Source organism: Lagopus muta, chromosome Z (assembly GCF_023343835.1).
Source record: "Lagopus muta isolate bLagMut1 chromosome Z, bLagMut1 primary, whole genome shotgun sequence".
Classification (NCBI taxonomy): domain Eukaryota; kingdom Metazoa; phylum Chordata; class Aves; order Galliformes; family Phasianidae; genus Lagopus; species Lagopus muta.
Window position 1 is genome coordinate 24,166,172 of NC_064472.1, and position 16,848 is coordinate 24,183,019.

The following is a 16,848-nucleotide window of genomic DNA, read 5'->3' on the forward strand; positions in this document are numbered from 1 at the left end:
ATTAAACATCGTAGGGCTTAACGCTGTAAAAATCTAACCACCATCTTCCTCCTTCCCCAGAGCACTTCGATTACAAAGGAATTCTATTTTGTTTAAGACTATGGAAAACTATTATTTTTCTGGCCAAATATTGCCTTATTCATTTGAATGCAATACATACCTTCAAGATCTTGTAATGTATACTGAGAATAATATTTTAATACGTTTTGTTAGAGAAACAAGTGAGTTTTCAGACAAGACAGTTTGTTTGGATTATAGTTTTAAAGATATTTTCCAGAAATGTAGCCTTTAATTTAGAGGGGGAAAAAAAAACCAAACAACGTTGATATCCCTAATCAGGGTGTTTTCAGAAGACTTGAGAGCACATCACGGTTTAAAACTACAGCAACAAAATCAGCAAACATTGGCTTTCAATGCTTCGTAGTCTTATTTCCTAATAGCTGGACTACCTTCATGCTTTCTGTGTACTGATACATTTCAATATACTCCTCCTGTAACGCTGATTTGATTCACTTTAGATTACAGATTGTTCTCAAGCAACTGAACAATGCCTATGTCCTCCCACAGATGTATGTACTTTAAAAAATTCTTTGAACCCACTGAATATTACTATCCTCATGCTACAGAGGATTACAAACAAGTTAGCAGTATTTGAGGGGGCAGGTTCACTGCTTTCCTGATGCCAGTGACTCCACGTGCTTGGGGTAGGTAGTTCAAGCAACTGCCTTGCAGGTCAGGTGTTTCAACAAAACCCTAACTGCAGGCATATTTCCAGAACTTTCCTTCAATCCCAGGATCCCTAGATTATTATTTCTGCACCACTTTGCTGTGTACTGCTTGTTAGGTCAAGCCTTTTACTTGGGTATTACCTTATCCTCAAATATAGTATTTTTTCAAAGGACTTTACATAAATATTCAACATAGATGAAGTTACTAGTATTTGCTTTTATTCCTTGGAAGACACACCAGTGTTGCAGGTATTAGTCTTGCCTTGCACTTCAGACAGTGGAATTATGCATAGTGACAAATGGCACATTGGATTTTCATACATCCCTGAGCACTGATCCTTTTGAATCCCATGTATGCCAGAAGGTAGCAAGCAGTTCTCCAGAATATTAAACCACAAAGCATTGCCATTCTTTTCCATAGCAAAAACTGCCTCCAGTACACAAATAGCTAACCTTTCCACACACGACAGCTTCACTTCCCACTTGATCTCCTGCCATGTTGGAAGGAAATACAGTGCAAGGAGAGATATTACAATAGAAATGGAAGTTAGCACTGATCATAAGCCGTGAAGTAATAAAGCTGGGGAAACAGAATTCTCTCAAAGCTCCTAACTCCTCTCCCCTCACAAGCAAACAGACAAAAATCAGAAAAAAGTACGTTCATATTACAGTGCATTATTTAAGAAACTAAAATATTTTTAAAATTGTGAATCATTTTGATTTAAATAAGTGTTCTTAAGTAGTCTTATTTGTAGAATCGATAGTAAGGGGAACAGTCAGCAGATACACAACAGGCTTTGGTCTGTATCAGTCCAAAGCCTTCTTTTTAAAATGCACATTTTAAAAAAACATATTGATAAGAGCCTACCATTCTTCACAAGGTACCCTTAGGACATCAATAACCATTTTATGATTCATTTAGCGGTGCCACTATGGAAGTGACATTCTAAATAAGCGATCTCTTCTTTACTACCACTTCAGAGTGCATTCAGTTTTCATTTCTTAGTTTTGTCCAAGATGGAATAACTGTGCCTAAAAAACAGATCTCCACCGCCAAGTCTATCAGATTCTTTTCAGAGATTTCTTCACTTACCTTAGCTCAGGTATTCAAAAAATGAAATAAAAATTCACATAACTGTGACTAGGAGCTTCTCTTTGTGCTGCTTTCACATCAGACTTGTGAACTGAAAATACTTCAATGCAAGGACCTGAAAATCAGATCCTGTCTTTTTTTTTCTTCCCTCTAGTATTTGAGGGTGTTCCTGTCTCTGCTGGCAGTAGAAAAGCTTTATGAGGATTAGAAAAATCGGAGAGTCGCAACATAGGTAAGCTTGTCACTGTCCTGCTCTGCAGAGACATGATTTACTTACAGTCACAGCCATACATAGGGATGTAGAAATGGTGTGCTGCTCTTCCTGGAAGACTGAAATTCTGGAAGAATGACCTTTAAGACATTCCTTACACAGCACATGGAAATAAGAGAGGCGTCCTCAAATTAAGGCTGATAATAGGACTGAACATGGGAAGGATTCATAAACCATCTCATTGGATACAACAAGGAGCATTTTCAAAGACTTCCTTCATGGACTTGGACTTCTGAGTTTCGTTTTACTAACTGAATCAATCCCCTAGATTTGTATGCCTAAATTGCATTTGGTACAAAGAACAGTCTCATTTTTCTTTCAAAACATTGCTAGAAGAGGCACAAGTACCTCGCTGTCAAAAAAGCATGGATTTCTCCTTGGCCTGAAAGAACTAATTTCAAATCTTCCTAACTCCCAGAAAAGTATGATGATGTGGATGCTGCATATTAATGATACCATGACCATACCTCTGCTCATTTCCTGGCTCAAGTGAACATCTCATTGCTGATGATTTCCAATTAAAATAAATCTCCCATTATTTTATTGACTGGCAGGAAGGACTGCTAATAGACTTGCATCCTAACTCAATTAGTACAGTATTTCATGACAAACTTTTCTGGTAAAACATGCAGAGCTTGTTTCCAAAGAGGTCAGTGAGAGAATTCCTGTTTTAATAGTGCAGAGGAACAGACACCATAAATAAACTAACCATCTGGGGATAACAGAGAGCTTAAAAACAATGAAGAAATTTTTGTTTTAACATTTCAAGCTGTCTACCATTATTTCCAGTATCATTGTAAACTCCAGAGGAATCCGCTAGTAATCAAAGAATTAAAGACAAAGTAAATGGTATTTTCTTAAATCCTTTCTTTTTATATAAATTGGTGATTATCAATTATCTTCCTTTCAAAGCAGTATATTAAGCAAAATGGAATCACCACTTATTAATTAAGTTCTATTCTTTTAAATCACTAATACAAAATGCTGTACTCATCACATGACTGAAGACTTAAGGCCCCTGCAGTTTATGAATCATCAATAATTAATAGCACAACTATTGTAAATATGGTGACTAATTAGCACAGCAAAATCTTCTTGAATAACTCTTTGTTGTTCCAGAGAAACAACAGCAGCTGGAGCCAGCAAAACGGTATAGCAGTCTTCTAGATGGGCACAGGAAAAACATGCCTGATAGAGATCTCCCTTTTTCCGTGACCAAGAACTGGCCCTGAAAAAGACTGCAATCACATGTGACTTCCATACTGGACCTCTGACTTTCCATTCTCCTGATGTCTTGAATTCCCTTCTGAGACATAGGGCTCACAGCTTTTCTAAAACATCCCCAGCCTGCAGCTGTCACCAACCAGAGTGAACGTCCTCTTCCATTGTTGAGCAATGTTATGTGCCTCTCTTCTTTCCTTTCTTTAACTGTCTCATGTTGTTTAGCAGAACTATACTCCAAACTTTCTTCTCTTTCTCTTTTTTCTTTCTTTTTTTTCTTTCTCTCCTTCTTTCCTGCTTTTCTTCTATCTTTCCTTCTTTCTTTCTGTCTTTGAAATCATTTCTTGTTCATTAACTGATATTCTTGTGTCACCTGAGCTCGGTCTTTCTATGCTTAGGATCTCTCACATGCTTCTTTTGTGAGCACCAACTGTTATAGGGAATATCTTTCTTGTCCTGTTTGGCAATTTACATGTGTTGAAATAAGGACACATTCACAAAATAAAAATGAAATGTTTTCAGAAAGATGCCACCTCAGCCTCAGTAAGACCCTCAATCATAATCTGCCAGTAGCTGGGAGAATAAACAAAACAGATCACTATCTGCTCCTCCTAGGGCTCCTGCTGCTGGAGATCTGGCCCTGAGCTAGATGGTTTTTGGTGTTTAGAGATCTGGTCCTGGCTAGATGGCTTTCCCAGACACCATTCCTCCCTGATTCATTCATTTAATCAGTTGTCTCAGATAATTTTCTTTTCTCACCAACACAGCTACTCATCCAGCAGGGAGGTAGCTCTGTTGTAATGTACTCCTCATAATTCAGAATGTTCCCATCTGACTTTTTATTCATTCTTTTTCTGCAGCTTCCAGTTGATTTGTGATTTTACTTTCCCAGCTGCTCAGGCCCTGATTTCCTTAGTTCCCACAAAAGGGCTGTAAAACCACTGCTCTCTTCAATGCCAGTCAGCTGCCATCTTCCCAGAGTCCAGAAGAACATTGAACATTCGGATAGCTAAGGTTAACGTAGAATTATGTTGCTTTATTAATTTAAAATGATGATCAAATGCACATAGTGCTTAGAAAAAATAAGGCCTTGTTGTTGAGTTAGCTGATTAGCCACTGCAAACTGCAGGCATCCATCCATAAGAGAAGCCTAACCCCTCAGTGTGTCATGAACGTCTTTTACAATGCTTAACAGCAGATGCACGGGAACTAGTAAACAAAAATTAAAAGCATGGAGGACAAGGGGAAATGGTTTCAAACTTAAAAGATGGTAGATTTCAATTGGATATAAGGAAAAAGTCTTCCACAGTGAGAGTGGTGAGGCACTGGAGCAGGCTGCCCAGAGAGGTGGTAGATGCCACATCCTAGGAGGCATTCAAGGCCAACCTGGACTATGCTCTGAGCTGTGGATGTCCCTGTTCATTGCAGGGGAATTGGACTAGGTGATCTTTAAAGGTTCCTTTAAAGATTAAAGGAAAGAAAATGTAGTTCCTAAATGACATTTTGAACCCCAGAAGGAGAGCTAATGTATGTTTACATGTGGTACTCAGGGACACGGTTTAGTGGGGAGATATTGGTGATAGCTGGACAGTCGGACTAGATGATCTTGGAGGTCTTTTCCAACCTTAGTGATTCTTTGTATCTATGATTACCCAGTTTTCACTCTGCTGGCTGCCACTGAGATCCGTTTAAAGAACAGGTGACACACCATTAGTACTTAGTTATTCAGCAATTTCAGGTTTATATGAATTCCTGGGTGAATATGCCAACTAAGTCCTAGTGATCTCTTCTCATCCCTACAGCAGTACACACATCATACCCAGATCTGCTTCTCATGTCTCCCAAGAGCAGAGTGCCCAGAGGACAGCTGGCTCAGTTGCCTTGTCAGCCATTTGTGCAGCTTGAGAAGAATATAGTCTCATAACATACAGTTATCATTATCAGAGTACTAACTGTCAAGGATGTTTTATAGCAATGATATAAAATTAATAAAACTGTCATAAATAAAAAATGTGCGCCAAGGAAGACATCAAAATATAAAATGTTGCATCACACTCTGATACCAAACACTTCTCTTTCAAGAAATCCTACCTTCAATGAATCCTACCTTTTTTTTTCTTTAATTCCAATATGGACTTTAAGAAAAAAAAAGAATCCCATTTCTTATTGGATTTCCTGCTTAATATTTTACTTCCTATCTTTTGATGAGAAAACCAGGCATTTCTTCCTTTGGACATCAAACCACTTTAAGGTATTGAGAGTTTTTCAGTCTTGGGATTAAGTAGAATTTTAAAGGTATATTTAATTAGAACTGGCTTGATACCTACGCTATTGTAATACAATATTTATGAAACCAAGCTAGCTGTGACAAGGTGACATTTCAAGACACCACTTAGCATAGGTGCTGTTTATCTCTTACTGAGAAAAACAACAAAACAAAACAAAATGAACCTTACAGTGCAACATTTTTTTTCTAATCAGGGAACAAGTCACAGCAAAAATCTAATGTATCAATTTTCAACAGTATTTTCTCTAAATTTTTTACTACATTTTCCTTCTCACAGAGCAGCAAAGCACAGGCAGTCAAGGTCTGGAACAGGAAGAAACTCCCTCTGTTACAACTAGATACTCAGAACCCAAATAGGAAGAGCGGCCTTGACTAATGCTTAGAGATACTCACTGTAATCCCAATGAATAAAGAATCACAAAAACATTTTTTTGAAGAGACCCCTGAAGGTCATTTAATTGCTCCAACTGGTGCTATTGTAACACTACATCAGGCCAGCCATGCTTTTGTCTATGCCTTTCCAGTTTGACTGCTGCTCTGGCAACCATCTCCCAGTCTGTACTGATGAGAAAGGAATTAAAATCTGAAGAACAGCCAAAATTATTGACTTGTAAACTACAATATAGGAGAGAAATATCTGCTATCATAATGTAGTTACGTCTTACCTCACTTCTACCTACTTGTAATACTGAGCAATTTCAGCCCAAGTTTTGGGAAAACCATTAGCATATTTCATTTTAAATTGAAATGATCTACTGTAGGCAACCTGGTGTAGCAGGGTGGTTGGACTTGATAATGCCTTAGGTCTCTTCCAACCCCTGCAATTCTGTGATTCTGTGAGAACTGTTTTAAAAGTTAACGATGAACTTCTATGGACTCCTTCAGAGAAATAAAACTTTAGCAACTCTGAGTATATTTACTGGGGCAAGGTCATTAATAATATTCTTTAAGAAAAGTAAGCTTCCATGTTTCAATCCAGCAGCACAAAGGTCCTGAAGAGATAGATTTGTTTCACAAATGGCAAAATTTTTAGACTTGTGGAAAGAAAACTATTTACAGAGTCTCCAAGGACATTTATTTTGAATACTGACTTTGTCAGCAGAGGTTTCTCTGAAAGTGCATTTTTTCTGTTAGCATGCACATTTCAAGTTATGTTAATGTCCTTGCAGGGGGACACTTGGCAGAGTGAAAATAAACATCTGACGAAGTGCACACAATACACTCAACATTTGTGGATCTCAGCCTGAAGAGACTTCTTTCTGTAAGTGCATTTGTCATTATTGTCCAGTCTCATCTTAGTAAGAAAATGAGTCTCATGCTTTACTGATGAATCCAGTCAAACCTTGTTCCATCAGTCTCAGGGAAAAATACAGCAATTAAGTCTAAACTATTCCAGAAATACCAGGTATTTATACAAACTCGGAGAAGAGCCACTTGAGAGCAGGCCTGCACAGAAGGACTTGGGGGTCCTGGTGGATGAGAAGCTGGACATGAGCCAGCAGCCCGGAAGGCCAACTGTGTTCTAGGCTGCATTAAAAAAGGGGTGGCCAGCAGACAGAGGGAGGTGATTGTCCTCCTCTATTCAGCTCCTGTGAGCCCCATCTGCAGTACTGCGTCCAGGCCTGGGGCCCCAGGACGTGGAGCTCTTGGAGCGGGTCCAGAGGAGGGCCACTAAGATGGTCAGAGGGCTGGAGCACATCTACTATGAAGAAAGGTTGGGGGAACTGGGCTTGTTTAGCTTGGAGAAGTGAAGGCTCTGAGAAGACGTCACTGTGTCCTTCCAGTACTTGAAGGGAGTGTATAAACAGGAGGGGGAATGGCTGTTTACGAGGATGGATTGTTTGAGCAATCTTCAGCTGAAGATAACTACTTCAATGTTATAATGCATTATACATAGAAACTCTACTAAAACAAAAACAACCCCCCAACCCCGAAACGAATCAAAGAAACAACAACAAAAAAACCTCGAAATTTCCTGACTGCACAGAGTACCACCACCATATAAAGCAAAAATCATCTCCCTGAGTTACGTATGTACACTTTTTTTCCGCAATCTAACATAAACATATGTTACAATTAACTATTTTACTGTTTTTATCAGAAGTCCAGATAAAAAAATTATTCTGAGTAGACTATACCATCTCAAGTATGAAGTCTAAGGTTCTCTCAAGAAAACAGCTTCCAGCTAAAAATTACCTTTTGTTATGCAGATACAGTCAACATGATAGCATGTGCCATGTCTCAGACCAAAAAAATTGTGCAGACAACAAAAAGCACATGTCTCATCAAAATAAACAACCCAGAGGCTTGCATACTGATTGAATAATTCATGATCACATTTAATTCCATTTAAGTTTCTGTTTTAACTTTTACAAAACCATTGCAGATAATCCGGACAGCAGCAGTAGTGTATGAATCTAAGAGATGTCAAATACTGACATTCATGTATCACCTCCTGGGAAGTGCACAATGCCTTGCTCCCTCGTGAATCATCTAACGGCATGAATGGTTCACCACGTGGATGTTACTCAAGACCAGCATTATTAACCTCCATATTTTGTCATCCAAGACTAAAGTGTTCATGAAACTTGTCTCATCTATTTAGTTTATAAACCACAGAGGGAAAACTCACCTAACCTCACCACACCTCAGGTATTTTTATAAGGGAACATGGATTGACCAATCCTATAAACCTACCCAAACAAAGACGAAAAGTGAGAAAGAGTGGGAGTAACATCTGTACAGGATGGGCTTAGTGGTACAAATGAAATGGTCAGAAGAAGGGGAAAATCTGACTCAAAAGAAGAGGGAGTAACAGATGCAAAAAGTAAGAACTGCTCTGACAAGCTTGGAAAGTTAATTACCTAGTCTTACAAATCTGGAAACTTAACTACCCAGTCTTAACACCAGAATTCAGTCATATTAATTTCACTGTCCCTACTCTACTCATGCAAATACTGGTAGGAACAACATCTAATGTTAAGATTTAACACTGCATGCAACTACAATCCAAATAAGCTCTGCAACAGTATAGAAAGAAGGCATTACATAGCCCTGAGCTAGCCTGCTGCACTGGAGCAAATTATTACTTAAGCAATAAGCAGTAATAGTTTCTGTACTACTCAGCATTATTTTTACATACTGGGAGGAAATCATCGAAAGCTTTATGAAAAAGACTTCTTCTCCAAATGATTAGTGTTTTTGTTTTTGTTTTTGTTTTTTTTTCTTCAGAATTAAGTAACTAGTAACAACAGGAGCTACATACATAGTCAACTCTAAAAGAAAATTAATTTCCTCTGCAATATATAAGTTCTGAAAATTTCCAACCACCTCTATCTAGAAATCATGTCCCAGAAAGCCACGGAAGATTTCAGTTCCAATTTACTGACAAACTGTTTGGCAACAAAGCTTTTATTCAAGTATCATTTCCCCATTTTAGTGAATTAGAGTCAGTATTACACATAGCTCCACTGAAGAGCTACTTGTGCATAAATTCTGAATTCTCAAGAGCAAGAATAAATGTGCTTAAGTCTCTGGGGCCCAAAGGCATGTATCTCATAGCCCTGATGGAGCTAGCTGATGTGGCTGCCAGGCTGCTCTCTGCCATATTTGACAGTGGAAGGACAACTGATGTCATCAACCTTGACATGTGCAAGGCCTTTGACATGTTCCTACAACACATACTTATCTAAGAATTGGAGAGATATTGGTTTGAAGGCTGGACTTTTTGATGGATAAAGGATTAGTTGGACAGTCATAGCCAGAGGGTTGTTCTCAATGGCTCTATGTCCAGGTCTAGATGAATGATGAGTGGTGTTCCCCCGATAGACATCGGGGGCAGTCTTGGGGCAGTACTCTTTCACACCTTTATCAAGGACATAGATTATGGGATTGGGTGTGTCCAGGCTGGGGCCGCCAGCACAAAAGGGCACAGAACTGTTGGAGCGCGTCTAGAAAAGGGCCAGAAAGATTGTCAGAGGGCTGGAGCACCTTTCCTATGAAGAAAGATTGAGGGAGATGGGCTAGTTCAGTCTGGAGTAGAGAAGGCTCCAGGGAAACCTGAAAGCAGCCTTCCAATACTTGGAGTTCATAAACAAGAGGGAGACCAATTTTTTACGCAGGTAGATAGCAATAAGACAAGGAGGAATGGTTTAAAACTGAAAGAGGATATATTTAGATTAGATGTCAGCACCGGCTGCCCAGAGAAGCTGTGGATGCCCCCATCCCCAGAGGGGTTCAAGGCTAGGTTGGATGGGGCCCTGGGCAGCCTGAGCTGGTGACTGATTTATTAGTGGTTGGCAACCCTGCCCATGGCAGAGGGTATAGAACTGGATGGTCTTTGATGTCCCTTCCAACTCAACCCCTTCTATGATTCTATGACTACAAATTACAAAATAAATCAGACTGTGCCCCATTTTATATCTACCAATACAAAAAGGAGTGAGTGTTCCATAAAACACAAAACTTCGCAGTCAGCAGTGACTGCAGGAGGTATCATGAGCTTGCCCTCATGTTATTATCCGGTGGAGACCATTCTGAGAGACATGATATTATCTTGGCAGTTTGATCTGATCCATTACACCCGCTATTATGTATTTGCAATCCTGCCCTTCACTGAAGCCTAACTTAGCAAGATATTTAAGCAAACCAGTAGAACCATCCAGCTTGACTGGAAAAACCAGAGCAGTGGCTGGACTTACATTTCTACAGGGTCATTGCCCTTGGAAGAATCCTTAAACAACCTTGAGGTGGTTACAACCTGCGTCTGGCAGCTAAATATAGAACAACTGGTTAGCTCTGTGACACTACAAAGGTCTAAAAAGGAGCACAGATGAAAAGCACTACTTCACTAGGAGGAGTTGTGAATGTGGAAGTTTCTTGTTTGGATTGTATTATGTGACTCTGAAGACTTTAGACCTAGATTCTGTAGTGAGCGGTATTAAAATATTTGTAATACCGTAACTGAAATAACCAATGATATTCCTGTGTTACTCAGTGTGGAGAATTCAACTTTCCTACTGCACTATCATAGGGATTCCACAGATGTGGGCAACAAGCCAGTCTTTCGTGTATGACCGCAAAGGAGCTTTTTATGTTCAATGACCGTAACAATTACAGATATTTCACTACTTGTTTTGTTAAGAGGCCTCCAGCTCAATGTCTCTTTTATTTCACAAGGAGCATTTGAACTTTAACAGAAAATTGCCAAATGAAGCCAAATGCATTTTCAAAAAAGGATTAAACAGTCAGAGAGCAGGTCCCTGCAACTGTGGGAAGTCATCTTCTATGGAAAAGTCATCTAAAAACCCTTTAATCTCACCAGTTTTGGAAAAGTTTGTTTCTATTCATCTCTGACATTACTTGACCGAAGTTCTGGAACACTAATCTGAAAAAGAGAAACTTCCTTTCACTTTTAAAACCTGTTACTCTCTCCTCAGGCCACCTCTGATTTTTCTGATGTATTCAGCCAAGAGTCTTCCAACATACAGCAGCAAACCTAAGTGCACAGTGCAGCACTTCATATTGTTTGAATTTCAGTCCATTTCTACTACTGTGCCCTCAAGGTTCTCTGCTACCTTACCTAAATTATTTTCATCCCATTTGCTTTAGCTTTTTGAATAGCTTTGTCTTTGATAACACAAACTCTTTCCCGAAACCTTGAAGGTTATTAACTTTCCTTTCTTTAGAAAAATCTCTTGGCTTTTATTAGTGCTCACATTAGGCTGACTCAGTAAGCTTAATAACATTATAGTGAATTGCATCTTCTGTTCAATATAACACAATGTCTTTAGGAACTCTGGCACTGCTTTTCACCATGTGTGACAACACGATGAATCTGTGGTTGCCTAAATAAATTTCTCTGCCCCTCCTGGAAGCTTCTTTCCCTCCATTTATGTCAGTGAAATATTTCTTAACTTCTTTGAAAACTGACTGTAGCTCAGGAAATAATTTGGGCTCAGTCCAACAGCTCCATGTCTGTCTTGCATGGAGGCACCAGGCCTGCATGCAAACTCCCATTCTTCCGTGTCTGCAGGATAAAGTAACCATACTGGCTGTTAAACTGCCTTAAAGACTATTAGAGCTATTGTCTCATACTTGCTGGAGATCTAGAAATATGTTGGCTCTCAGAAACTTTGAAAATGAGACATTTTATCTAAATTGAGAAGTTCAAATGGCTTTGCTTTATTGATAGAAATGGTTGTTTCTGTGAAAAGTATGCTAACTGATATATGATCCAGCAGTGTGGAAGGCCAGCTGCATCCTGGGCAGCACCAGAAGAGAGGTGACAGCAGGGAGAGGGAGGTGGTTGTCCCCTCTGCTCTACTCTCATGAGGCTCCACCTGCAGGGAGTTTGCTTCTCGAAGTCTAAAAATGGCCTTCATACAACATTTATGTACAACTTGGCTATTGATTTTTGTTTCCCTATAGAAAGGTGAATGCTGCTTCTCAGGTCCAAATTATGACCATTACTTGATGGTAAGGTCTTGGGACTTAGGAAAGGAATCCAAAATAAGTTAGCATTAAGGATGAGAAAGGTGAAAAGTCATTTTCGTGGTGATGAGAACTGTAGAGATTTTAGGTAAGAGTGCAGTGTTGACCCATTTCAGGGTCAATTTAACAAAAACCAATGAATGGAAACACACAAATTGCTGAAAAAGTGCCATTTCCATATAAATGTCTGAGTACTGATTTATGGTTAATATTTCCTGTTTTAGAAGTTCCTTCTGTTCCATTTCTTCTCACAGCTTCCAGTAAAGAGGCACATATATTTGCAGATGCAGTTATTCCTGCAAAAATTTTACTGAAACACATTCATAATAACCAACACTTTTGTGTCTGACCTTACGGCAAGAGCCCAAGACATATCCTTATATGATTTGCCCCTAAAAATAATAATAAAAAGTTCTCCCCAACCCTGATATTTTAATTTCACTCATGATACATACATGATTGCAAATTAGGAACTCTTTCTGCAGCCAGACATCTCAGAGGAGCCAAAATCCACAGCATTAAAGACATCAGGCCATCTCAGAGTTTTGAGTCCTTAACTCCTGAACTTACTTTACATAAAAGTTCTTCTTACTTCAACAGTTAATAAAACTTATGATTTTGTAGTTATCAATCACTTAAATAAATCCAGAAAGTGAAAATATGATCTCAGAATGGAAACCTCACCTATGTACTCAGCAGATAAGAATTGTTCCTCCATTTCTCATGCATGCCAGAGACTTCAACTGCATTTATCCTTTGGTGCATGACACCTGTAGTAATTGCAATGAAAATATGTGCAGGTCCAAGTAACTAGATTACACTATGAACAAACTAATTGCACTGGTAGCCACCGCAAATTATTTTATTATCCTTGTAAGACTAGTGTAGATGCTGCAACTGAGTGCAGAAATAGGATAAATATACTTTACTAGGCAAGGATTAATAAATGAGCTCTAATGAAAAGACTGATTCTGAAAAAATGAAACAGCTGCAAGAACATCTGTCTTAAGATGGCTGGGTTCAATGGCTGGGTGCTACTCCTGAAAGGTAGACTGCAGACACTTCCTTCTGAGATTACTTATCACTGAAATGTGTGCAGCATGAAGCAGTACAGAGTCTTCATGATGTTTTAAGTACAGAACACACACTACTGTCAGTCACTTTCCATTTCCGTTGCTGACAGTAACATCAGATAACCATTCATATGCTTCCCTCACATGACTAGGTTCTCCATAGAGAGAAGCATAACAACAGTAGATTGAACAGCAGCCTATTAGCCCAACTTTAAAAAAAGTCACCAAATGAAGAGGAGTAGCAACAATCAGAACAACTCAATCTGTGAAACGAGTGGGCCTTTCTAGCTAGATCTGATCCATCTGTCAGATGCCACTTGGTTGTTCTCTACAGGGGTGACACAACTGAGAAACTAAGGCACCTGGTCAGGCCCATTAGCACAAGGCTGACTGTGTCTCAGCAAGAACTGAGCTGTGTCCTCTGCTTCCAACCTCAAGATTGCTCACTGAAGGGTGGTAATTATACGTACTCAGCCCAGCCAGCTACTGAAGTACATCAGTTTCCACACTGGATCAGCTTCTCGGTGTCTGTTTCACACTTGATGTTGCTGTAATCATTAAGCCTCAAGCTGTAGCACTGTAAAGCTGGTTTAAAATGAATGTGTGTATCTCTATGACAACATCTTTGGACCTCCCAGCTGCAGCATGAAATGATTTAAGTTAGTTAGCATTGCCAGACAGATGGAAGTTTTTCAGCTGGATCTTCCCAGCCACCAAGAATAAAGACTTTGTAGATGCAGTAATTCAGGTGGACATTTTAATGTAAGTATAAACAGAATCTGAGGTTAACTTTACTAAGTTTTGACTGACTTCAAACTTATTTCCAAAATCTTTTCTCAGAAATATTTCTCTTTTTGAAGTGATATTTCCATACAGTATCCATTTCCCATAAACAAGTCACTTGCCAAGTAAATTTCTGAGAGAAACTGGATTGCAGATTCCAGAAAATGGCTCACCCTGGTCATCCTCACCTGAAGATGGGCATAAAATAAGCAAACATACAAAAGGAACTGGTGACATCTCCAACTGATGTAAAGCTAGAATACAGCACTGATGGCATGCCACTGCCTCCTTTGATCATCAACAAATATTGAAGACTTACAAGGGAGAATTAGGAACAAAGTATTTGCAGATGCTACACTGCCTAGCCCAACTCCTAGCTACAGCTATAAAAGATAAAGGCTATGTAAGAGGGAAGTGATTTTGGAGCATGACTGCTCATTAATAGGAAGAGAAGATATCAAAGTCCTCCTCAACTCCTCAACTCCTCAACTCCTCAATTTCTGCTGAACTAGAAGTGAAATATGTTGGCATTTTCAGAAAATCTGGATAGCCTTCTACCCATTGCCATCTTCTTCTCTGCAAGAGACAGGTCTTCATCTCATTGATGCCAGTGGAGTCTTTCTCAAAGCAAGATTTGGATCCTAACATGTGTCTCTCACCTAAGCCTTTGAAATGCACGGAATCGCAAATCACAGAATTGTAGGGGTTGGAAGGGACCTTCACAGATCATTGAGTTCAACTCCAGTGCAAAGCAGGCCCTCTGCAGCAGGCTGCACAGGTAGGCATCCAGGCAGATATTCTCTTGAATATCTCCAGAGAAGGAGAATCCACAACACCCCCTGGGCAGCCTGTTCCAGTGCTCTGACACCCTCACTATGAAGAAGTTCCTGCACATATCGGTGTGGAACTTCCTATGCTTAAGATCATGGCCATCTACCTTACCGTTCAAGTATTTCTAAATGTGCCTGATGAGAGTATCTTGTAAGGATAGCTTGTTCTTACTCAAACTCAAAAATGTTTGTCCCTGGTGATATTAAAAAAATATTTATATGTTGTACTGAGGGACATGGTTTAGTAGGAAATAATGGTGATGGATGGTTGGTTGGATCTTGGAGGTCTTTTCTAACCTTGGTGATTCTATGATCCTATATATCACTACTATTCTTTCAAGACACTGATAACACACATGAAACACCTTGCAAATGACAGAAAATTGCTTGCACTCTCCTCCATTTTATCCCAGCAGATCCTGTACAACTATACTACTTACATTCAAAAATAGAACAAGGGTATGTTGAAGATACTCTTTACTCACTTGATATTTAACAAGTTATATTCCAAAACCGTATGTGTATCATAAAGCACCAAGTTGTAAACACAAGTGTATCTTAGGCTTGGACAGATAAATTGATTCATTTACTGACATCAGAGAATAAACATGAGCATGATAATTAAGCACCATCCTGTCACAAGCAGACATGTGCACTCACAGTACAGGGAACCAGCCTTGTCTGGTTTACAAGTAAGCTATAGAAATACAGAGCCCTTCACAATTTTAAGTTATCTGCAGACTATTGCAATTACATGAAAAATAACAATAATGCAATAATGTGAACATGAAAGGATAGCCCTGAAGAACCTACTTCCAGAACAGCATATTTTTTAAATCTTATGCAAGGCCACAGATGCCTTCAAGTCCTAAGGGAAAAAAAAATAATAATAATAATAACTATAAAAAAAGGTCCTTGATCTAAAAATAGTCTCTTGTATAAATTTGGTGGAACCCATGAAAAAGATTCTCTCCTTTGAAGATGATTCATTGCTGAACTCTTTGAACTATATGGATAGTCCCTAAGCCACTGAAATGCCAGAGGGCCAAAAAAGATCTACATGTGTATCAGCTGTTCCAGTTAACACATATTTGCAAAGAGACAACAAAGGAATCTTTCAAGTTGATAGAGTAGGAAAGAAACAAATTTAAGCCTGAAGGCTAAAACTGTTGGTTTGAACTATTTTTAAGAGTTTCACCTGCTTTTTTTTTTTTTTTTTTTTTTCCCTCTTCAATCTGTAAGGATTTGCCTGGACAAACTGTTAATTATTATGGCAAAATCCATGAACACAGAGAAATACAGAAATCTGTTTCACATAAATTAATGAGGATCCAAGGGCATCACACAGACGTAATCCATTGCAGGATCTTACTGGAGGCCATGCAATATACTCACGTTTTACAGTTGAATGTAACATTGGTCAGCTCCCTGGTTCTTATTTCATTGCTAATGTTAAGATATTTGACTTCCTTAAGTATCTGGCTTCACACCTGAGTACTTCAATTAAACAACTAAGCTTGCTGCATGCCTGAAAGAAACCTGACAATTTCAAAACCGGAATGCCTAGAACCTGACTTACAGTTATGAAATTCTAAGTGTATTTTAAAATTGGCACATATCTTGCTTGCCTCCAGCTTGTGACCTCAACAATATTTATCAAACCTATTGTTTTCAACTGCATTAGAAAAAAATGTCTTTTTGAAATGAGAACAATTCCAGTAATGGTGCAGTAAACAAGTTCTGTTGCTCACTCCAAGTTCACCTGAAGGACCAGCATAGTAAAATGTAGCTCTGTCACTAAAATGAGCAGAATGCATCAGGAAAAAATATTGCACCAAATAAAGTGACATTAATACAAGGCTATTTTTAAAAGAAAAGCTGACACTAACATCAAATTCATTCCGACAGAGCTAAAAGGCTGTGTTAACCCTTCATGCCAGAGCACAAGAGTAATTTCACAAAGTTATATCAGAAGTACCTCCATATTTACAAGTTTCATCCTTGTGCCTGACTTGTTTATTTTTATTGTTTATATACTTGTTTATTTTCTTCCTTTTTTTTTTTCCTTTT

The 16,848-nt window shown here is 38.9% G+C and overlaps 1 protein-coding gene across 9 annotated transcripts in view; it reads right to left on the reverse strand.

The window, feature by feature from the left end:
* Window positions 1-16,848, reverse strand: part of PDE8B (phosphodiesterase 8B) — a 76,593-nt gene that overhangs the window by 42,592 nt on the left and 17,153 nt on the right. The window lies entirely within an intron of this gene.